This window comes from Pteropus medius, unplaced genomic scaffold, assembly GCF_902729225.1.
Source record: "Pteropus medius unplaced genomic scaffold, Ma_sr-lr_union100, whole genome shotgun sequence".
In the NCBI taxonomy this organism is placed as follows: domain Eukaryota; kingdom Metazoa; phylum Chordata; class Mammalia; order Chiroptera; family Pteropodidae; genus Pteropus; species Pteropus medius.
Window position 1 is genome coordinate 601,468 of NW_024347864.1, and position 25,617 is coordinate 627,084.

The 25,617-nt window shown below is 39.6% G+C and overlaps 1 non-coding gene across 1 annotated transcript; it reads left to right on the forward strand.

Annotated features, from left to right (window-relative positions):
- Positions 1 to 15,537: 15,537 nt before the first annotated feature.
- LOC120615713 (5S ribosomal RNA) lies at positions 15,538 to 15,656 on the forward strand. Its single transcript, XR_005656349.1, has one exon. It is a non-coding gene; the product is annotated as a 5S ribosomal RNA (ribosomal RNA).
- Positions 15,657 to 25,617: the final 9,961 nt, after the last annotated feature.

The following is a 25,617-nucleotide window of genomic DNA, read 5'->3' on the forward strand; positions in this document are numbered from 1 at the left end:
TACCGAAAGGCTCCAGATCTCCGTGACAGGCTCACTCTCAACACCCGCAGGACAAAACGAGGGACCCTTGCTATCAAGCTTAGTGCTTCCCGGATTCTAATGAAGTCTCCACACAGTGGAGCAGGCTTTGCTTACTAAGTTAAGGAATGAATCAAAATGTGCAGATAGATTAATACTGGTACCTGCTTTACTCCCTAGGAACAAAGCAGATAGACTAAATGAATACTTTTTTTTTTTCTCCCTGTCGTAAATTTATTTATTTAATTTCTGGGATGTGTATACCTTCACATGACTCATGAATCACAAAGTACAAATAATATACAGGCAATGGTATTTCTCCTACCTCTGCCCTCCATCAGTCAGTGTTCACTCCCAACATTACTGTTGATGGTGTCTTTGTATCTTGCAGAAACTATTAGTATACATGCAAATAAAATTTGAAAATATCAACAAGAGGATTCTATGAGGATTCTCGGATCACTAATAAATCCCTGTTTTAGGACCTTGCCACTCAAAGTGTGGTCCACAGATCAGCAGCATGAGCATCACTTGGGAGCTGGTTAGAAATGCAGACTCTCAGGCCCCAGCCCAGACCCACGAACCAGAATCTGTGTTTTAACAAGATCTCCTGGGGATTCGTAGCACCTAAAAGTGTGAGAAACAATGCTTTAGGGGAAAGAGACCTTAAGGAGTGTCAAGATGGTGGGTTACAAAGGTACCCAACTTATCCCCAAGGAGTTCTTTGTTCTCTGGAGAGAAAGTTAATTCATTATATTCTCATTATCCTTGTCACAATGTCCTCAGAGGTTTTACTCTTGTGAATGTATGAAACGATGTGCAATTGTCTGGGACAGACATTTATGGCTTTCTGAATGCTTGCCTCTATCTCCTCTATCTCTAGTATTTTAGGACTTTTGCCTGAGCATGTCTGGACCAGAATGTTGGTGACATGGCCCCAACAAGGAGTTGGTCAATCCCAAGGCCTGCATATCAGGAGAATTTGGTAAGTTGCTGTCTTCTCAGTCATCTTTCCACAAACTCCTTATCTTGCTGTTCCCCTCTCCACGCCACACGTATTTCTGACCTCTACTTGCCTTCCTTTATGCCTTGGCCCAGTGCCCTCAGTTGGAGGTAGCACCAGAGTTCTCCCCAGCCACCATCTTCATCAACCTTTATCATTGATCTGGGTAGTTCCTCTTGGGTTCAGGAATCCTATGCACAGACCTCAGACATATTGTTCTGTTCCAACCTGGGGATCTGGAGCCACAGAGTTATCAATATGAGAAACAAAAGAAAGAAATTGCTTTAAAATTCTCATTGCTTTTTAAAATAAAAACGTAATGACACTGTTTTTGACTTTTAGTGAAGTGAAGAAATCGCAAGTGTTGGTTACCTCTTGCATTGACACATGACCTTCTTTTTGCTAGTTGAGTCTGTTGGTGAGAGACATTTTTTGCACTGGTGTATCCTGGTATCTCCAAGAAGGGACATAGTGAAAACTGACACACTTTCTCACTTCCTTTCCTCTACTTTTCCAAGTTCTTTTCTCAAGAGATGTAGATATTACACAGAAAACATTGTTATGCCACTTATCTGTTCACCTCTATTCTAGATTTCCTGCAAGTCACAGTCCTATGCTGAGGACTTTTTCTAATGATTTAAAACATTTAAAAAAGTTTATTGTGGTAAGAACACTTAACATGAAATCTCGTCTTTTAACAAATTTTTAAGTATACAATATGTTATCGTTGACTATAGGTACAATGTTGTACATCAAATCTCTAGAGCTAATTCATCTTGCCTAACTGAAACTTTATGCCTGTCAAATGGGTTTTTATTAAATTATAATATAATGGCAAAAAGTGCACATATAATAAGTGTAAAGCTCAGTGAGGTTTCAAAAACTGATTACAGCCATGAAACCAGCACCCAGATGAAAAAACAGAACATGTCCAGCACCTCAGAAGCACCTCATGTCTCCTGCGTAGTTACCACACACCTACATGGGTAACCACTATCTTGACTCTAAACAGCATATTAAACTAACATTTGTATGCTTTATGTAAGTGGCAGCCTACAGTATGTATTCTTGCATCTGCGTTCTTTCCCTCGATATTATGCTCATCAGATCCAACTGTATTATGTGTAAAGCTGGAGATCATTCTCATTGCTGTATTATTTATCCATTTTCCTCTTGATGATTGTTTGGTGGTTTCCAGTTGGGGCTATTATGACTAGCACTGCTATGAAAATTCTTGCACATGTCACTTCATGAAAATACATAAGCTATTCTGTTGGGTACATACCAAAGATGAAAATTGCTAGATGCTGCTGCTTTTTAATGTATCAAGGCTGATGAGTTTGTACACATTAGTGCCAAAGAAGCAAGGTGTGTGATTAGGCAAGTATGTGTGCATTCAGACACCAAAGTGTAAGAATAGGAGCCAAAATCTTTTCTCCCCCATGTGAAAAAAGAACTTTCTGCCTACCAGCAATTTCTGAGCTCCTGCCTTATTCCAGCTTTCCAAGGATGCAGTGTTGACTGCTTTAGTTTATTTTATGCTTTTAATGAGATCAGCCTACTGCTGTAATCGCTTTTCCAAGCATGACACATCCTGGCTCCATAGTGAGAATTGAGTCAATTTTCATCTGTGTGCCAGTGGCAGCTAAAAAATTGCTATTCATGATTTTCTGCTTTAGAATATCTATTCTTGAGGGTAAATAGTGAAGGCAGGACAAACCATAAGCAGAGGAGGTGGTCATCTGCATGCTGTTGTTGGAAGCTCTGCCTGGCCCTTAAATAGCTCTGCCCTAAACACCCTCTTCGTAGAAGACCTAGAACACCTACCATGGTTAAAAGCTAGCATTTTAGCTTAGACCACTGAGGCAGGGGAGATGCCTCTGGAAGGCTACTGCTGAAATGTACTGTTTTCCTACAGGGAGAGGGAGGATATTTAGCCATCTCCCATAGTGTTAATAAGTCATAAACTTGGTAGTCAAGAGAAGTCGGTGCTTGGGGCACAGGAAGAGAGGGTTTTACGGAGGCAGCAAGGCTAGGAGACTGCAGCAGTGGAGACTTTAGGAAAGGAAAGGAATCTTGGACCAGTGGTAAGAAGAGCCTAGGCCTGGAGAGGACGCATGGGGAGGCCCACTGGACCCCCTAGAACAGAGGTTTACAAACTCCAGGCCAGGGACCGGTACCAGTCTGTGGCCTGTTAGGAACAGGGCCACATAGCCGGAGGTGAGCAGTGAGTGAGTGAAACTTCATCTGTATTTGAAGCTGCTCCCCAGTGCTGGCATCACCGCCTCAGCTCCACCTCAGATCCTCAGGCATTAGCTTCCCATAGGTGCACTGGTCCCTGGTGCCAAAAAAGTTGGGGACCACTGCCCTAGAAGGCAGAGCTGGGCTTAAGAGAACACCCAGGAGCAAAGTGTCTGCTGAGAAGCCACTTGGGTCCTTGATGGCTCGCACCTCAGATTCTCTGACTTCATCTGAGGAATTAAAAAAAAATGTTGATCCTTATATTTCAAAATCATTGCTGTTTGTATTTTCCTTATTATGCTAATCTTATTTGAATATATTTTAGTGATTTCTTGTGGGAGAGGGTAATGGGGTCATAGTTTGATGCTCTATCCTCAGCTACAGTCTGTTCAAGTTTTTTTTTCTGTTAAATTTATAATATTTTTCTCTATATTCATACATATATGTTATATATATGTACAAGAATGTTGTATGTGTATATACATATATAGCGTTTGAGATCATTAAGTTCTATCATAATGGTGATTTTCAGGGAGAAGAGACACATTCTTAGAGACTCACCCATATTGAACAGACTTAAAACATCTTTGTTGGTTTTCTGATTATAAAATAATGCATACTCATAACAAATTCAAAATTTACAGAAAGAAAGTAGAAAGTGAAAGCCCTCTATACCTGGAGTGTATGTTAAAGATGCAGCAGGAGTTAGGGATGTCTATTGCTCACATTTTTTGACAATAAAGGGAATATTTTTAAAAGAAGTATTCTGACTACTTCTTAAACAACAACATTAAATACATATATTAAGTACATTCTCTATTGCAAATGTCCTGCTTGTCCATAGAATGTGGTGGGCCTTCTGGGGAACAGAGCTTTTTTCTGGCTCCTTCTCTACCTTCCACTAAGATTTATGAGGCAAAGAGAAAGACTACGTAATGAGACAAGTCCACACAATGCAAAGAAACTTTAAAAAATTAAAAACTTATAATATTGTCCACAAAAGATTGTACAAGAATATTCATAATTTTTACTCTTAATAGTCCTGGACTGGTAATAATCCAAATTTCCATCCATAGGAAAATAGATAAACAAATTGTGCTGTATTTATACAATGGAAAACTTCTCAGCGATGAAAAGGAACAAGTTACTAATCATGCAAAATTATGAATAAATCTCAACAATGTTTTGTTGAGCAAAATAAGCCAGAATTAAAAGTATATACTATATGATTCAATCCATGTGCAGTTCTAAAACAGTCTAGCTTAATCTATGGTGATAAAGATCAGAACAGTGGTTGACTGGGTGGGGGTTGAGTGTAGGGGTGGGGGAGAGTGGGTAGGGATTAGCTACAAGGAACACAAAGAACTTCCTGGGATAATGGAAATGTTCCATATCTCAAATGAGGTGGTGTTTTCATGGGTGTATACATTTGTAAAAATTCATCATTGCATCTTCTTATGATCTGTGCCTTTTATTACATATAAATTATACTTCAGCAAAAAAAAATTTAAAAGAATCTCATAGTATGTGAGATGGGGCATGTAGCATATGAATCTGCTGTCCGAGTTATGCTCCCTATTTTAGCAGCTGTTGTTGGGGACAGTACTGATTCGCCTCTCACTGCTGCTTCCACTTTCTTCCCCAGGCCTTCTCCAATATCAGAAACATGCTAAACCCAAACTAAAGCACTGTCCATGAGTTACCATTCCTGGGGCCATACTCAAGCAATGAGGATCAAGAGCCCATGGATAAATAACTCCCATTTGTCAGGTGGACAGTTCTAGAAGGTCTTCTATAAGCGGTTCAGTGGTCTTGGTGGAACCCAGTTCCTGTAAGCTGAACAAAGCTAATTCTCCTTCCCCATCAGAAAGCAGACTTTGAGAAAGAGGTGCAAGTCATGCACTCCTTTCTCAAACTCTGCTTTCTGAGAATCCCAGACTATGAAAGGCACCACAGTGGGCAGGAGAAGAAGTTGCTATGGTCCCTGCGCCAGCGTTTTCCTGCTTCCTTATTCCTCTCTCTTTCTCCTTTCCTTTCCTTTAAACACTTTCTGTGACTATATTTTAGGAAAAATAGAGGGGAAGGAAGATGACTTAGAAGAAGGTTAGTAAGAGAAATCTAAGACAGGAGAAGGAGTGAAGGAGAAATAATTTTATATATGTATATATTCCCCATAAAAGTGTTACTGTGGTGGCAATCTGAACTCCGGCATTGCCCCAGTAACACTGGAGATTCTCAGTTCTTTTCACTGACGAAGAAATGAATTCCAATTCAGCCACAATTATGAGAGGTAAGATTTGTTAAAAGTATATTGTAGAAAGATATGGGCCATGCTAAGAAAGCCTGTAGCCCTGTGGAATTTGGGACGTGAAAAGATAAAAGGCACAGTAACCTCCAAGGGAGGAGTGAGTTTTCAGTGAAGAGGGCTGTAATAGCGCAGAAGTGGGTAGGTCTGTCTATATTAGGGCCCCGAAGCATGGTTGCAAAGGTGTTCCTAGGTGATTGGTATGTGAGGTCATTTTGATTGATACTTGGTTGCTATATAACTCCCTGCCTACTGCACATGTGCTTACCAAGAATGCAGTCTGTTATAATTAGATTCATGAACTTCCAGGCATAGGAATAATGTTATAATGATGGTATAATGAGGCTGAGGTTGTGGACAGGTTAGGGTAATACCTTCTGTGTAAGCGTCTGTGGCCAGATTAAACCAAATATAGGTTTATGGCCCTCCAGTCCTTTGTCTCTCAGGATGCAGGAGTGATCTTTTAACTACAAACGGGGTGTTCTTTGGGGCGGGAGGTCTCTGGGTTGGCTCTGGGCTGGGCCTTTGCTCCTTTGTTTCCCTGTCACTCATGTCTGACTAACTACCTAACAAAAGCACTGTAATCTCATTTTAGAACATTTTCATCACCCCAAAAGAAAATTTTGTACCATTAGTAGTAACTCTCCTATTCCTTCACTTGCCCCTGCTCTTTACCGCCCAGCCTCTGGCAATCGCTAATCTGCTTTTTGTCTCTATGGATTTGTTGATTCTGGACATTTCATATAAATTTTGTTTAGCCAAAAGCTCTTAGAAACAACCCAGCACTCATCAAGAGATGAATGGATAAACAAATTGTAGTATATAGGTACAATGGAATATTATCTGACCATGTAAAGCAATGACGCTCTCATACATGCTACAACATGAATAGACCTTGAAAATATTATAATAAATGAAAGAAGCCAGTCATAAAAAGACCACATAATGTGCTGTCTCATTTATATGAAATGCCTATTTATTTAGGTTGTTTCTACCTTCTGGCTAGTGTGAATAGTGTTGTATGAACTTCTGTATACAAACTTTTGTTTGAACACCTGTTTTCAACTCTTTGGCGGTATACTCCTAGATATGGAATCGTTGAGTCATTTGGTAGTTGAGTCAATTGGGAAATCTGTGTTTAGCTTTTTGAGGAAACCACCAGACTGTTTTACAAAGTGGCTGTACCATTTTACAGTCCCACCAGTAATATATGAACACTTTGATTTATACATTGCCTTTTTCAAACCTGTTCTTTCCTCAAGCTTTTCTCAACATTTATGAGAAATATTATATATATATATATATATACACACACACACACACACACACACATACATACACACACACACATATACACACACATATGTATATATATTCATACACACAAACATATGTATGTATATTCATATTCATCTCTCCTTTACCTCTTCTGTTCTATTTCTTTTACTAATCTTCCTCTAAAGTACCTTCCTTCCTCCACTATTTTTCCTAAAAGGCAGTCCTTCCCACTGACAAAACTCCATAGGGACCATTTCAAATTATGGATGAAGTGAGACAGAGGTCAGTCTTTTTTCTCCCAGGAGATTCTTTGGTCCCTAAAGACGTTACCCATCTCCTTCCCAGAAATAGCTCTGTGTTGTACCAAGTGTTGGGAAAGAGAATTTTTGCCAGGACCTAGTGATAACTACTTATAATTCGATAGGGAAATTTCACCTGTTTTTTTCCCCTCTCTCTTTCTTCTTCCCCCTCTGAATATTTTGTGTAGCTTTTTATTTTTGTTTTCTTACCATAAGAAAGTATTATTTATAACTAGAAAACATAAATCAAAGGAAAAAAAGGTAAGAGCTTTAGAAAAAAATCCCCCAGTGGTGTCTACGTAATTAAGAAAACTTAAAGTTGCTTATCAAATTCTCTGTGATTCATGACATGCTAAGCTGATGTTGGACTCCCCACCTACTGCATTGGAAGAAAGTCTGATATTTTTTTAACCAAATACTCTGAAGATCTCTAGGGATGCTTATGGTGATCCGTGAATACACTAAAAACCGTTGAATTTATGCACTTTAAATGGGTGTACTTTATAGTGATATATAAATTATGTATCAATAAAGCTGTTTTAAAAATTAGCCCTGGCCCAGGGAAGGGAGTCAGCACTAATTTTAGGAAACAGTTTTCTCCTATTTTAAATCTGGTTGGTAAAATTCTAAGGATCATAAACACTGGAGAAAGAATTATAGACCTTTACTCATATAATATTTTCCCCAGATGTCCTATTAATTCCCAAATTAATTCATTAGCTAAATTATTTAACAATTATTTAAGCAGTAATTAGTATTGTGTGCATCTAGAGATGCAAGGGTGAATAGGAAATCACGTTTGAGCCTCATGGAAATCAGAGTCTAGTGAAGGAAACAGAAAAAGGGACAAGAAATTACAAAAAGATACTGAGAAATACTATAATAGTACAAGTTTAGTTCTTAATTCAGAAAAAGAAGTAAATTTCCTTCTTAAAAAAGACAATCTATGAAATGGGGCACTCTGACTTGAGGGCCTTGAGGGACTGGGCTTTTGGTGGGCAGAACTGGCTAGTTCTCCCACCCCTACCCTACCCCACTGAGGTTCAGGGATGCAGAAATGTTTCTAACGCATCAGGATGGTCCCTAACTATATTTTCTTATTTTCTGTATTCTTGATACTCTGGCCTGTGGGACCTGGATGAGAGCTCACCAGGAAGGGACTGTCCTTCTCAGGGTTAGCTAATTCCTAGAGATAGCAAACAACTCATCGCAGAGTGTGCCTTTCATATGCAAACTAACAAATTCAGAGCCCACACTTCCCTCATCTCCTCTCTGGCTCTTAAAACTCCAGGCCAAAATTCCCCTGTTATTCACCCCAGGGCCAGGTAGCAGACACCTCAGGCCAACCTCTTCACCCCGGAGACTGCAGAGCTTATTCAAACTAGCGAATCCTAAGCCTGTTTACCCTGCCTCGCCTGTTCCTTCCCAAGGAAACCACACAAAAAGTTCTGCCCACGTTTTCCCCTGGCTCCTTCTTCTGCCTCCTGATCATCCCTGCTTTTTCTCTGTGTGGACACGCACAGTATGGTGCAACTCCTCCTCTTGGGATCTGTGAGGAACAGAACATCTTTTCAATAGTAATCATCTCCTGATCTGTTGGCCTCACTATATATTACCTGAATAATAACCAAATCTACATTTGAAAACAACTCGCTGTAGTCAGAACAAGTTTCCACAGAGGAAGGGAACCAGGAGTCTATACAGGTGGCTCTATTCTGCCCAGGGTCTAAGCATTAGAAGGGAAGATTTGTTCCCCATATAAAATGTAGGGACTATTAAGATGGATTTAAAGATGCTGATAAGCATTTCTGGAGAGTCTCAGAAATATTTGGTAAAAAAAAAAATTGGCTTTCTTCTAATTCAGTAGGTGGGACCTCCAACATCAACTGAACATGGCTTGAATTATAGGCAATTTGGTAAGCAACTTTAAGTTTGTAAAATCATCACTGGGAGATGTTTTTAAAAAGCCCTCACTTTTTTTTTCTTTCAATTGATTGTTTTCTAGTTATAAATAATACATTCTTATAGTAAAAAAATTAAAAGCTGTACAAAATATTTCAAGAGGGAGGGACGGAGAGAGAGACAGAGAGATAGAGAGAAAGGGAAGGAAGGAAAAAATGAAGGAGGGAAGGAAGGAAGGAAGGGGAAGGAAGGAAGGAAGAAGGATAATGTATGAAGGAAGGAAGGAAGGAAGGAAGGAAGGAAGGAAGGAAAGAAGGAAGGAAGAAAACAAATGAAATTTCTCTATCATATAATAACTACAGTTACCATTTTAGGTCCTGGCAAAAGCTCTCACTCCCAATACTCCATACAACACAGAGCTGCTTCTGGGGTAAATGAGTAAGTGTCCTCAGAGACCAGAGAATTTCCTGGGAGAAAAACAACTGTGACCTCTGTCACATTTCTTTCATGGTTTGAAATGGATCCAGTAAAAGTTTGTCACTGGAAAGGACATGAAAAATCCCAAAAGGACTCACCACAAGAGAAGAAGCCTCGATGGGTGATAGGGTCCAATACCAGGTCCCACGTTTGGGTGGATGAGAGGTTGCTTCTGACACAGCATGTGGTCCAGAATAGAGATCTGTCCTGACAAAAGGTACTTTGAGGACAATAACTGAGCGTGTGAATGTAAACTTGGTTACAGTTAAATAATTGCCTAGAGTAGTGTTGTCTTTCTTTGAGGAATAGCTGTGGCCTACAGAGATCTGGACTGGGGTAAGGGTCACAGCTTCCAAATGACACCTTATGTGTGTCAAAAGGCAATACCAGCAAGAAACAGAGGACTATTAGGGATGGAACAAGCCATCTCTAACATTCTGTTCCAAGTCTGAGTGCATCACATGCATTTATTTATTTAACCCTATTTACTTATTTAACCCTCACAACAGTCTAATGAAATGGCTACAGTTCTAAATCACTGGCATTCACAGATGAGCAGAAGAGACACAGAGAGCTGAAGTAGTTCACAATGTTACCGAAAGACTGTGCTAAATTGTACCATTGCTCAAAAATATTTCTTTTCCTCTCCACACACCTCCATGGGAGAAGGGTACTTCCCTGCTCCAATGTACTTCACTTATCCATTGTCGCAAAACTAACTACCTCCAAAGTTTGTTGCTTAAAACATCACTTTATTATCTCTCATCTGGCTTATTGCAGTAGCCTACCTATAGGTGTTCTTGCTTCCATCTTTGCTCCCTTTTAGTCTCTTGTCAACATAGGAAATAGACTGATACTTTGAAATGTAAGATCATGGCACTTCTCTGCTCCAGTGGTTTTTATTTCATGTTAAAAGCCAAAGTCCTTGCTTTGACTAATAAGACTATATATGATCTGGCTCCCACCAGGCAGAGAGCATCTCATACTGTACCCTGAGTGCAGGCACAGATCCAGACATATAGTAGGTTTATAAATATCTACTGTCTGATAAATGAATGAAACTCGCTGTAGAGAAAAATTTGAAACCCAAGTCCTATGTAAGTTAAGAAATATATTTTCAGAATAGAGGATTTTTTTTTTAGTGGAAGTCCAGCAAGGCGCATTCATATTTTTTTTTTTTCACAAAAGCTGGTAGGAGAGTAAAGATAGAGAGGAGTTTGGCCTACCTCACCAAATTCTTTATGTTCTTCTGTTCCCAGGACTGGGTTGAATGAATTCAGCAGCCCTCAGCTACACTTTAATGGTACATGGCCACATCTGGCTTCTCTGAGCTCACACAGCTGTTCTGTCAACTCCCTGTGGGTTTATGTCCCCTCCTCTTCTAGGAAATTGTGCTGCCTATTGGCAATTAGCCCTAATGAAGCAGCAGGAGTTTCCTGAGGGGAATGCATTGCTGACAAGTATAATTACTATTAGCAGCTGTGAGGCCTCTGGCTCCATCAAAGTAAGCCATCCACCTGTCAGAGTGTGTAGCAGGACTGCTAAAGCTGTACCTAGCAGCCAGGCCAGCATTTAAGCCAGGCCACTGTGTGATGAAAACAAGAGATTGGCATTTGGAAGCCTATTGAGAGCATTTACTTCAAATGTTCGAATTTCTGCAACCCAGCTGCATGGGTTGTGGAGCTATAGCAAATTGCCAATTTGCATCTTTCAGTTCAACATGATCATTGTCTCTTTCAAGCATCTATAATGCCTGCCTATACTTAGAAAGAAGCGGGTGCTTCCCGCTTCTTTCTACATTCCTACAGGGATATAGGAATTTCTAATTGTATTTATTTTTATTTTAAAAAAGAAAGGAAATAAGCTTTGCTAATACATAATAACTAACCAACACTGATTTCTTTACTGGATCAATGTGAGACCTCCATATCCCACTTTTGGGGGGAAGATTTGGAGTTCTACAGTGAAGAGGGTTTACAATGGCTCTCTTTTGGTGATATATTTCTATGGAAGACTAATTATGGCAGCAATTTTTTTTCTGCTCTCGAGTGGTGCAATCTAATTGCTATGCCGCTTGAATCTAGGTGGGCCTTAGTGACTTACTTGATTAATAGTGCATGGTGGAAGTGACACTATGCCAGTTATGGATCTAGCTTTATAAGAAGACTAACAATGTCTTCATTGCCCTTTTAGAAACTTCAGGCAGCCATGCTGTGAGGAAGCCCAAGCCAGCCAAATCAAGAGAATGTGCAGAGGGAGAGATACCTGGCTGGCACTACTCTTTCAATTCCCAGATAATCAAGTTATAGCAGCTCAGGTCCTGAACCTCAGGAAGCAGAGACAAGCTGTTTCCATTGTGTCTTGTCTGAATTCCTGACTCATAAACTTTTAATATTTCATAATAATAATAAATTATTATTTTAAGCTCCGACGCTTTGGGGTAGTTATATAGCTGTAGATAGTAGAAACAATTACAGTTTTTGTAAACCGAGTTGAGAGGATTTACAGATTATATTAAAAAGTTTAAATAAACTCTTGAGACACTGATAAGGGCCTCAAGAGGTTCTTAGAAAGAATCATCAAATAGCTGAAAATACCAATTATACAATACAAGACTAACCCAAGTAAATACAGGAGCTATTTGCTCCTCCTACACTTAGAACTAGGTCTTCATCAGCCATATTATGAGGAAAAAATAATGACGATCTTATAAAATATAACAAGAATTTATCCAAAAAATAGAAATTGCTAAAGACTATTTGAAATATTAACACACACCCACTATCATTATTAATATACATCACTCTGAGTGTATGTTTGTATTGGGAAATTAGCTAACATGAAGCTTTCATGATTAGCAAGACATTAAAAGCTAAGAGTTTCTAAGGAAAACAGTTTGGAGGTTCCTCAAAAAGTTAAAAATAGAACTACTTTAGGACACAGCGATTTCACTTCTGGGTATTTATCTGAAGAAAACCCAAACACGAATTTGAAAAGATATATGCACCTCTATGTTCATTGCAGCACTATTTGCAATAGCCAAGATTTGGAAGCAGCCTAAGTGCCCATCAGTAGACGATCAGATAAAGAAGAGGTGGTACATATATATAATGGAGTATTACTCAGCCATTAAAATGAAATCTTATCATTTGTGGCAACGTGGATGGACCTAGACGTTATTATGCTGAATGAAATAAGTAAGTCAGAGAAAGACAAATAACATATGATTTCACTTATATGTGGAATCTAAAGAACACAATAAACACACAAAACAAAAACAGACACATAGATACAGAGAACAAACTGGTGATTGCCAGAATGGGAGGGGAGTTGGGGGGCTAAGTGAAAAACGGGAAGGGATTCAGAAGTACAAAGTGGTATTTACAAAATAGTCATGGGAATGTGAAGTACAGCATAGGGAATATAGTCAGTAATATTGTAATAATTATGTATAGTCCCAAATGAGTCCTAGACTAATCGGGGGGATTGCTTTGTAAGTTATATAAATGTCTAACCACTATGCTGTACACCTGAAACTAATATAAAATAATAATGAATGTCAATTCTAATTGCAAAATTAAAATTAAGCAAATAAAAATAAAAGGTAAGTGTTCAAAACATGAAGCCAAACTTCTACAATTTAATAACAGAAGCATGTTGTTCTGGAACCATGAACGAAATTAGAAGAATATTTATTTTATTTTACCCCATCCTGTAAAAATGCTTGTTGTTATGTGTTTTATAATTCCTATATATTAGTACAGTAGTTACATATAAAATTCATATACGGTTATGCCCATTAATTTGAAAAAATTATCAAGAACATCACACCCATAAATTATACACATAAGGGTGTAAAATGTACACATACAAATTAAAGAATAATAATAAAATGGACACTCATGGACCTACCACTCAGCTTCAGAAATAGAACATTACCACTACCATTAGGAACTCCCTGGGGATTCTGTCCCAGAACTCCCAGTATCCTGAATTTTGTATTGAAAATTAGTTCATTTTCTTCATAGGTTTCTTAATCACACATGAATGTATCTCTGAATAATATGTTGCTCGGTTTTCCCTAACTGGATCTAGGAATGGAATCTTTCTTCTTTTTTACTACAAAGGATGCTATTGGGACAATTGGTTTGTTTGGAACATACACTGATGATAAAATAAAAGTATTGCATTAATGTTAAATTTCCTAAATTTGATAAGTGGGTTATGGTCATGTAAAAGAATACCCTTGTTTTTGGGATATACACACTTAAATATTAAAGGCTTAAGAAGCATCAAGATGTAGTCCATTCTCAAATGGTCCAGAAGAAATGAGACAAAGAGAGAGAATAATAAAGCAAATACAGCAAAATGTCAAAAATTGTTGAATCTGGGTAAAAAAATACATGGAAGTTTTTGTACTCTTCTTGTTGTTATCTCTGATTGAAACTTTTTCCAAACTAAAAAGTAAAATAAGACTAACAATAATAATAAAGCTCCACAAGATTAAAATTTGTCCATGGACATTCCCCATTCAGTTCCACGCCCAGTCAGGCTCCTGACTCATCCCTCTTGCCACTCTGAGGCTGCTTTCCTACAGAGGTTCATCCTTGTGCTACAAGCCCTGGAGCTGGAAGTGTTCCATCGCACCCCGCAGGAGGTGACCAACTGTCTCGCTTTGACTAGGACTATCCCAGTTTCGGAACTAAAAGTCTCCTGTGCCAAGAAAGCCTCAGTCCTGGGCAAGAACAGTTAGTCACTGCGAACAAGTAAACAGTTGTTTTTTTTTTTACCCCTTTTTTTTTTCCCCATAATGCAAGCGCCTGACTTAAGCTTTGGTTGTGGAGCCATCCATTTCAAAGAGGCAGCCACTTTAAGAGGACTATCTCGAATAAGCACATCGCCAGCCTCACAACTAGATAAAGAGCCAGGAAGTGTGAGCACTTGCCACTCCTCCCCCTTATCCACCCCGAGTCTCCTTTGTTTTGGAACTCTGGTTGATTTGGATAACTGACCATTTGGGCCACTTGTTTTTCTCTTCCTGCACTCTAAATTTCTGCACTTATGTTTTGAATTCAATAAAGAGTGAGCTCATGAAACCCTAGGGGCACTCTCTCTCTCTCTTTCTTCCCCTCTTTCTTCCCTCTTCTCTTTCCCTCCCTCTCTCTTCCTACCCTCCATCTCCCTGGTGGCCCCAGGTGTGCTATTTAATTTCCAGATCTTATGAGTAATAAACCTTTATTTTTTTTCAAAATTTCCTAATGGTTACTGCTGACGGACATCTTGCAATCGTAATAACCACAAGGGCCAGTCTGACCACAACACTGGTTATTGATAAGCTGAGACTTGCACAAAACAACCACCTTACCTCATGATTAAGCTTTTACCAAAAGACCGCAGAGTGAGACCAGGACCCAGGGGAAGAAGGAGGTTTCAAATCCTTGCTGCATTCTAAGAGGCTAAAACCTCAGTTGCCTCTTTCATGTTAGCACCAGTCTAGCAAGCCCCATCCAAAACACCCTTGGAAAGGATCGATTAACTTGCCTAAGGTCTCACAGGTAACAAGTGGTATAGCTGAGCTGAAACTCAAGCTTTGGTCCAGTGCTATATTTATTTATTCATTCATTAATTCATTAATTTAGTAATCTAAAAACTGTATTTCAGAAGAAAAAAGTTATAACTGTGGTGATGGATGTTAACTATAGTTATTGTAGTGATCATTTCACAGTATATACAAATTTTGAATCATGTTGTACATCTGTAACTAATGTTATAAGTCAGTTATAACTTGATAGAAAAAAATTAAAAACCTATGTTTAGTGATCGCTTACTATATATCAGGTAGTTTTAGGTCCTTGAGATATAGCTGTGAACAAAACAAACAAGATCCCTGTTGTCATGAAAATCAGAGTGGTGGAGAAGACAGATTGATACACAAACAGATAAGTAAACAAGAAAGAGTGAGAAAGGATTTCCAGAAAATTAAAATAGGGTAATGTCTAAAACAGAGTATGCCTGTCTATGGCCATACCACCCTGAACAAGCCTGATCCTGTCTGATCTCAGAAGCTAAGCAGGGTTGGACCTGGTTAGTACTTGGATGGGAGACCACTTAGGAAGACCAGGTGCTGTAGGCATAAAAAATAAAAAAAAAAATAAGGGATTGTAAGCTGACAAGGGTTAATCTATTGAAGAGTCAATTTAGGGTTGCCTCACCTAAAAAAAAAAAAAAAAAAACAGAGTAGCCTGAGTAACTATTTTATTTATTATTATTATTTTTTCACAATGAACGATAGCCTTTTATTTTGTGTGTGTTTTTAAATGTTTACATTTTTTTCAGTTACACTTGACATTCAATATTATTTTGTATTCGTTTCAGGTGTACAGTATAGTGTTACAGGAACAAAAAGGAACCATTTGCTTGCGTACAAGTCAAAGAAGAAATATGGGTAGGTTTGCAGCAAAGAAAGTAAGGATTTATTTCAGGGAGTTGCAAGTCCCACAGACTCAAGCGAGGTAATGTTCTCAAAAACCTGGCCCTGGTGTTTTGGGTGTATAGATTTTATAGGGGAAATCAGTCATCACGGAAACTAAGAGAGTTGGGGTAAATCGGTCATTGTGTTCGGTTCTGGAGTCAGCCTGGCGCCATCCCATCTGGTCCTGTGGCCATGGGCCGGTCCGGTGGCCGGGTCTTGTGGCCGGTAGGGTTCTTGTTCTGCCTCGATGGGCCTAGGGCTGAAACGCATCTAAGATTAAGAAGTTATCCTTAGTGTAACCGAAACTTATTGTCCCCGTGATTACAGACCTGGATCTTGGTAAATCTTATGTTTTAAGGCTTAATGATCAAAGGAGGAGACATACAGGGAGGAAGGGTAGAAAAAGCAAGCAAGTCACAATGCCATTATCTGGGCAAAACCAGCTTGAATTTTTAAAAAAACTGTATTAAAGAAATGAAATGAAATTCGTGTGTAGTTACAATAGCGGTTAGGCATTTACATAATTTACAAAGTGATCCCCCGATTCGTCTAGTACCCACTCGACACTATGCATTATTATTACAACATTATGGACTATATTCCTTATGCTGTACTCCACATCCCTGTGACTATTTTGTCCAATTCGTACTTATTAATCTCATTGCCTTTTTCACGCAGACCCTCCTACTCCCATCTGGCAATCACCAGTTTGTTCTCTGTATCTATGAGTCTGTTTCTGTTCTGTTTGTTTATTTATTTTGTTCTTTAGATTCCACATATAAGTGAGATCATGTGGTATTTATTTTTCTCTGTCTTATTTATTTCACTTAGCATAATACTCTCTAGGTCCATCTATATTGTCGCAGATGGCAAGATTTCATTCTTTTTTATGGCTGAGTAATATTCCGTTGTATATGTATCACCTCTTCTTTATCCAATCATCAATTGATGAGCACTTAGGTTGTTTCCATATCTTGAATAATGCTGCAGTGAACATAGGGGTGCATATATCTTTTCCAACCTGGGTGACTATTTTAAATCGAGAAGACTAAAACAAACTTTGAATGACAAAAAGGAGACAGCCATGGAAGTTTAGGGAAGAACATTTCTGGCTGAAGATACTGCAAATGCAAAAGCCCCAAGGGAAGAACTATTTTGGCATTTTCAAAGAACAAAAAGAAAGCAATGTGACTGAGCTAATAGTACTTATGTGTGAGTATGTGTGTATTAGATGAGAGAAGAAGAGAAAGAGGAAGAAAGAAGAGAGAGGGGGAGGGAGAGAAATAGAGAAGAAGGAGGAAGAGGAAGAGAAAGAAAAGGAGGAAGAAGGGAGAGAGGAAAGGGAGAGGGAAGGGAAAAGGAGAAGGAGAAGGTGAGAGATAAGGGGAGAAGGAAGAGGGAGTGAGAGAGAGCGACAAAGACAGAGACAGACACAGAGAGGTTCTTCCAGGAACAGTGGGAAGCTATTTGAAGATTTTAAGCAGGTCACTGACATGGTCTTGATGTTTTAAAGGAGAGTGGGTTGTCAGGGTGCAGTGGTTCAAGTAAGAGGTGATGGTGATGTAGATTATGTCAGTGGTAGTGGAAATGAAGAGAAGTGGAAATTGAAGGAAGAGTTGGAAGAACTTACTCATTGACTAGATATAAAGGGTGAAAGAACAAAAGGAATCAAGGATAATTCCTAGAGTTTTGACTTGAGCGATTCTTTGAAAGGCAATGCTATTTACTCAATTGAAAAAGGCGGGTGGGAAGCCAACTGGGAGGGAGGCAGGGGATCAAGAATACTGCTTTGGTCCTGTTAAGTCAGTTGTCTGTCAGATAGCCACATGGAGTTTATTGGTGAGTTTGGAGGTCTAAGAAGGGTCAGAGCTGGAGATTTAGAGCCGGAAGTCCTCAGTGTATGGAGAACCTCAGCATACACTTGGACTGAAAGAGGCGGCCCATGGTCTTCCTTTTGCATGTGCTGCCTTCATTAAGAGGCTGGACAGAGAAGTAGGAGCCAGTGACAGAGAACTCCTGGGGTAAAAGTAGAGCCAGAAGCCAAGTGAAGAAGCTCTTTGATTAAGGAGGTACACTTCCTCAGAAGCTAAGCAGGGTCGGGCCTAGTTAGTACTTGGATGAGAGACCACTAGGAAGACCAGGTGCTGTAGGCATAAAAAAATAAAAATAAAAAATAAGAGATTGTAAGCTGACAAGGTCATTGCAATCTGTGAGGTCAACCAAGGGTTGCCTCAGCTAAATAAAAAAAAAAAAAAGAGATACACTTCCTGCTACTCCACCTATGGGAAAAGTAATACACACGCTGTCTCACATTTACATTAGGTCATAATGATCTTTTAAATTCAAATAGCACTTTAGTTGATCAAGGGTTTTTGTACAACTTTTCTCGTTTAACCTGTACAACAATCCTGTGAGATGTGCAGTATTATCTTTGTTTCACGTGTGAGGGGACTGCTAATAGACATGTTAAATGAGTGTCCAAGGTCTCAGCACATCTTAGATTGGGTTCCTGAGAAGCAGAGCTGGAAGTGGAGATTATTGTTCAAGGGCTTATTGAGCAGGTGCTCTTAGGAGAAGGGAGAAAAGAGACTTCAACAAGAATGTGGTCTAGACTAGAAGCTGATTTCAGCCTGATTCCAGGGAAGCCCTGGGGCACAAACAGTACCGCAGAATCAGTCTCTCCTTGAGATGGTTGGTTTTTTTATGCCCTTATTGGCTAATGGCTGCCCCTGGGAGGGGAGGGGGTCTTAATCTCCTGGGAAAAGGGGCTCCCATTTGTCTGAAAGCAATTTTCTGGAGAAGAGGACAGCTGTGAGCTGTTAGCTGCCTACGCTTCCAGTAGCTAGGAGACAAGCATATCAACCAGGGGAACGGGTATCTTGCACCAATGGCATCTATTACACAATGCTCGTGAGCATTAGGATATGAACCCAAGTCTTCTGGGGCTCCATCCCATAGAATTTCTTGCTAGCTTCACATTGCACTCTGAGATCAATATTGGGTCTTTAACGGAGTGCAGCTTTTTACCATGGAAGATGGAAGAATAAGAGTAGGAAGAAGGCAGTGTAACAACTAAGAGGTTCTAGTGAAGTGGGGGGAAGGAAAAATACTAGAAATAGAAGATAAACTTGATTCTTTTATTAACATTACTTATGTTGATTAAAACAGCAAGTCCCATGTTCCAAGTCTGTGACAAGATATTTTCGTTCTTATAGTCAGCCTCATTACCCGTCTTCCATATTAGAAATTTAATTTGCAAAACTGGTAATGTGAAAAAAAAACCAAGTTCAGGACAATTGTCTTATTAGAGATGGGAAGCAGAGTTGGTTTATAAAGTTGTTCCTGTAAATGTTTAAAACATTTTTTCTCTGTATATAACACCTAACTAGATTTCAGATATTTTCATTGTCTTCTTTTCACGAGCTCACTTTTAAGACAATGCTGAAATTAGTTATACTTTGCTATAAAACCCAAACATCTTTTCATGTCCATTTTTACCTTCTTCTGTGACCTCAGGATAATTAAGTGTCTTTTTCTCCCAAGAAGAAATGTGAAGCATGTGGTGAGCCCGCTGGTCTATTTGCTGATTTATGGGTCAAGTCTCCAGTTATTACAGACCAAATTTGAAAGTCTCTGAGTAAGAAGCCCTGCTGATTTAAGGATCTTGCTAGAAATATGTGCATAATGAATTATCTACAGATAATAATTCAAATTGTCCCTGGGTGATTCATATCACCCTCTTTTATTAAATTATCATTTTTTTCTGTGGGATATTCAGGTCTGCACAAAGTATGGTGTAGGGATACACATAATATTGTAAGAGGTTGAACAGGAAACAGTTTTACTGCAGGAATGCATTTACACCAAATTTAAAGCTAATTTTCACAGGGCAGTGAGTTTGTGTGTGTGACTTATACATATTTTTAAAGAAAACTTTCTGTCTTGTACATGCTTGAGCACTCAACTTATTTAAAAATGGTTTCTGTGAAAAGATAACCATTTTCTTGTGAAAAACAGGATAAAAATAATCAAATTATTTCTTAGAAAAAAATGGAACCAGCAGTCATCAAGGTCCATTTTTAGCCAGACACATGGGCCTGACAAGGCATTAGTTAAGAGAATGTGTCAGCCTTAAATATGTAGGTTTATTTAACAATGGAACAAGTAGATATATAAAGAACAGAGCTCCAGTACCGAGAATTCAGAAAGACCTATTTTTCTTTTTTTTTTTTTCCAGGAATGAAGATTTTTTTTTCAATCTCTCCCTTTTTATAGAACAAAAGAAAGAAAAGAAAACCTTCACAAACAGATGCATCGGTATTCAAGAAGGCAGATGCCAGATTCAGCAATGAGATTCCCCAGCATCTGTGCCCTCCTCTGAGGGACCTGGGGGAGAGGGGGGAACCGCAGTGAGGAGTGGCAGGTTTAAACAGGAGCTAGACCCATTTTCATCTGAGAACTTGATTGAGGTCTGCCCTTAAAGAACCTGGCTGGAAATGTTGAGGGGGAGGAATTTAAAGCAAGCATACAAACCTGGAAGCTCATCGATGCCTTCTGCTTCTTCGCGTTTTGATTTTTCAGGTTATTTTAAGGTTTTCATACCTCAGACAAGGTGATTTATTATTATTGAGACTTTATATAACTCTTTATTTTTGCAAAGTGCTTTACAGTCATTTTTCTCTCTTTATTGTGTGCCATGCCTTCCCTCTCTTGCCACTGTAATTGGTTTTGGGGGGAGGCGGCACTTCCTTTCCTAGGGAAAAGAAGATGCTGTTTCTGATATGAGGCACTTGCTGAGGTTTTACCTTTATATCTCCTTTGCTTTCCGTCTTCTCATCTCATTCCCTATGGCCTCCTGTCACCATCCATTTCTTTGCTCCTACTCAGACCTGCACCCACCCATTCATTCCCCACCTCTGTTCTCAAATCCCACACAGCTCTCGTTTTGGTCTCACATCCCTAACTGGATCATTCCCTCACTTCTGGGCTCCAGCTTGATGTTTCTCCTTGAGAAGTGGCCATTCCTCTCAAACACTTCTGCTGCTAAGTATCTGGGATACCAGGACCCGGTATGATGGTGGGGATGAGTGCTCCCTGCTATGTTCACTTAAGAGACCGGAGTTACCACCTCCACTTGTAGCTCCATCTATTGACATCTTAAATTAACAGAAAGTTGTAGCCCATTAATCCCAGGCCACTGCTAAAAAACCATTCCCTTAGTATGCAGAGACTTTGAGGTCAAAGCATCTGACATTGTCACTTTTTGTGGGACAAAAAGAGTAAATAGTAGCCATTGCATGTGCCTCAAACTAAATACTATTCACGTGTAACCTTGGAGCTCGTCTGTGGGATGGCTGGATGTCAGGGGAGCTGGCCCCAACACTTCTTCCCAGCCATCAAAAGAAAGCTGGGGTAATTCCATTACAAACTTTGTAGCCAGTCAAAGCCTCCATGGCTCTGTTTCTCACTTGTAGGGGTTGCTGCGAGGTGCAGCAGGTCCTCACTTGGCTCTTCATGCTTCTTCCGCCCCATTCTCCACCCTCTGGGCATTTGAGACTCACAGGATTTCACTATGCCACCCTCTAAATCTCTTCATCTCTGTCAGCTTCCAGATTGCTGGTCACTTTCCTTCATTCAGTGATTGCCCATTGTTTCTTCTCCATCGCAGTGCTGCCATTATCCTACGAACTTTACCACCCATGTAGTGAAACACTCCTATCCTTTCAAGTTATACGCCTACTCTTCTTCTGTGACCTTCACCTACACTCACCTCCATTTACTCACTGCATGGCCTTGTTCTGGAATTTGTCATTCTTAGAAATGCACCACCTCTGACGTCTTATGTTCACACAGTCCACTGATTACAGTCGCCTAAATGTCTCCCCTTCACTCAGTTACTCCCACCATACCTGTTTGTTTACCTCAAAGAGCTCTCCTCACCTGACCCACTTATTTCTCCCTACATAATATCAGCTCCCTTCTACCTTCCTTTTTCTGTCCAGCTTATACTTTGTGGTTCAGCACTCTAATCTCTCTAGCCAGTATTTTTAACATCTTCGTTCCATCCCTTCCATCAAATCCATATGCCAAAACCCCATTCTTGGATGGACCCAACTTCTACTTTTTGCTTACATCTAGACAGCTGATCACTGCTGGAAAAAATCACGCCACTAGTGCAACCATAGATCCATGACAGTAACTCCGCCTGAGGTCACTCTCCATGGGGCCTAGAAATCTCTCTGTTTCCACAGTCAACTCCATACTTTTCAGTTGCCACAGCGACTATTTCAAATCTTCTCCATTTTCATCTGACCTCTGGTTTCTCCCTCGCCTTTTCAGTCTCTGCAAAGGCACCTTGGTTCCTACTTCCCTGAGAAAAAAAAGAAAAAAGTCATCAAGTGGGAGCACACAAAATTTCTGCTCACCAGACCGATAAATATCTCTGCAACTGTACCCTCTCTCTCATTCCTTCCTGTAAGAATGAAAGAGGTGTCCCTCCTTCCTAACATTTAAAAACACTTAACACTTCTACTCCTAACCCTTCCTCATCCCATGTTCTCCTCGCCCCTCTGCACTTCTCTTTTTGCCCTTCCCTCCCATGCTTCAAGGCTAAACTTCTTAAAAGGATTGTTCACACTTCCTGTCTTCATTTCCTACCTACCATGGACTCTTTGACTCACTACAATCTCGCTTCTGTCCTCATCACACCATGAAAACTGCTCTGGCCAAAGTCATCAATAAATTTTCTTATTGTTAAATCCAGTAGTCTCTTCCCTTCATTTCTTCCTTACTCTCTTGTCATCCCTTTGTATCAAAAGACTCTTTTCCTTCAGTTTGGTGATGTAAACTACTCCTGCTTTTCCTCCTATTTTTCTGGTCACTCCTTCTCAGTTCTGCTCAGCCTCTACTTTTAATATTGGTCGTCCTTGATGTTCTACCCTTGGCAATTTTTTATTGTTATTCTATAAATGTCTTGGGGAGAGATCATCCATGCTCATGGCTTCCATTATCATCTTCATGGCTCCATATCTCTCTCTGGTTTTGTTTACGTGATGGTTTCTTTTTTCTTTATTCTCTACTGGTTATCCAGTTCCTCCATCATTTGGTGCCTGGACCACTTTCATCCAAGGGAAGTATCCAGCACCTAAATATTTCTAACAAAACCTCATCTAATTTTTTATCATCTATTGGACAAATAAAAGCTTATTGTTAACTAACTACAGTTAGATGGCAGTTGATCTAGTATGAGAAAATTTTCAGTAATATCTTGGTTCCAGAATTAATATTAATTGACTTAATGGTGATCATTTATATAGACTAATTTTGATTTCTTGAATGAAGCTTGAAATTCCAAATTATATCCAGGAAATCTGTTAGGCTTTTAAAAAGACACTTGAAATTCTTCAATGCATATGAACATATTCGAGCCTGTGTATAATAAGCAGAAGGAGGCTGAGACTTATTTTGGGTTAACCAATGGCATTCTGAGATGCCCCCTTGATTCATTATAGCTTGGAGATAGATTTAAGAAAATGGGTTATAGGTTCATCCTCAACCAACAATAGCACCATAACCATTTAATAAAATGTGTGTGCAGATGGGGTGCAGGATGAGTATGTGATTTGAATACAGTATATCAGCCTTACAAATAGTAACTTACTCCCAGAGCAAGTTGCAATTCGCTGTATGTCAAATGAATAGTAAAATGGTTGTATTCATTCGCTGCATGATTTCTAAATCTTTTGTGGGAAGAAAAGGAAGGTTTAAAAAATTCTTGGTTTTATACTTACTTTTCAGATTGTAGAATATGGATTTGATAGAAAACCCTCGCACCTTGTTTCACTGAATGAGGATCCTCAGATAATGTTTACAGATGACGAGTCTTCTTTTGCCAAACATGTTTAGCAAGAGGAACAACACACTCTGAAAATGCCTATCAAAGGAATTTAATCATAGTATAAAGACTCCTGGAGTGAGCCTGGGTAGCACAATCCTGCCCTGTTCACTGTTACAGGTTTTTAAATGTATTCTGCACAATAATGCTTCATATGGCAGTTAGGATGCTTGATTTGGGCATTAGGCTGTTTCCGATCCCCCAGGAAACTTTTCTGCTTCAACAGGTCACAAACCTCCATGGCTGCCTTTGATGAAGCCATTTATCTTGGTGCCAGCAGCAGGATGTTGAAAGAGTGCACATGGGAAGGTATGCAGCAGATTAGGCATGCATTTGTGGAGTCAGGAGATTATTATTGACAATTATCTTGGAGAAGATTTAGGTTATATATCCTTCTGCGCAAGGCTGCTGAACTGCCTTTCTGGAAACAATGAGAGGTAGAGAAATCGGGAGGGGTTCTTTCATCTCAGCCCCTTGCCACTTCAGAGTGTGCTTTGGTCAGGAAAGACTGTAAAACAATTTCTGGTGGGCATTGTATCCATGCTACGAAAGAGCTTGACTGAAAATTTGTATAATAATGCCTGCTCAACTATGGGTCTGCCCTTCTGGGCAGCATCTTAGAAAACCACAGAAGCCATGATCAAAACACTAAACAATCTAACTAATTGCATAAGCACAGAGCCTGTATTGGTTAGCTTTTGCTGCATAACAAACTTCTAAAACTTGGTGGCTTTAATAGTCATTTATTTAGCTCACAACTTGGTGGGCTGCCTGGGCAGTTCTTCTGGTCTAGACTGGCTCTACTGATTTCTTCTGGTTTCCTTCACGAGTCTATAGTTATCTGGAGGCTGGCTGACTGTGGTTCTTCTTCATGTGGTGTCTGATCTTCCAGAAGGTTAGTTGAGATTCAATCACATAGTGGCCTCAAGATCCTAAGTACACCAGCAGGGTAAACTTCAATATGCCCTCTGCCTGAGTCATGTTGGCTATTGCCCCATTGACCAAAGCAAATCACACGGCCCAGATTCAAAGAATGGAGGAAAGCACCTCACATCTTGATCAGAAGACTCGCAACATCAATATTGCAAGGGTATAGATGTAGTGATTGGAGGAGGACTTTTGTCCATTTTTACAACCTACCACAGAGTCATTTAGAATTTACAGAGTTCATTTAAAAATGTATTACTCCTCACTACAACCATGTGAGACAGAAACTATGATTCTCATTTTACAGATGAGAAAATTGGCTCAGATAATCTAAGTAGCTTAACCAGATAATAAACAATAGCATTCTTGGGCCACAACATAGCATCCTGAGCTATAAAGAGTAGAGAAACCATTAGCTCTAAAAGCATGCCCTTGGTATCTGTTTGCTTCTTGTATCAGGTGGTTCCCAAATTTAATAGGAATCGGAGTCATCTCCTGGTACTTGTTCAAATTCAGATTCCAGGGCTCCACCAGAGGTTCTGATTCACTCAAGTCTGCTGAGGATCCAGGGTCTGCATTTTTAACAGGCAAGCCCAGGAGATCTGATGCAGCTTCTCACAGTCAGAAATATTGGCTTACATCATGATACTGTGTATTCCCAGCATTGTACATTTTCATGCTGTAACAGAAAGCCCACATACTACGATTCCTTTGGTCAGTTCCAAGATCCATAAATTAATAGCATTGACACAATTATTTAACTTCTCTGAGCCTTTGTCTTAACATCTGTAAAATAGTGGT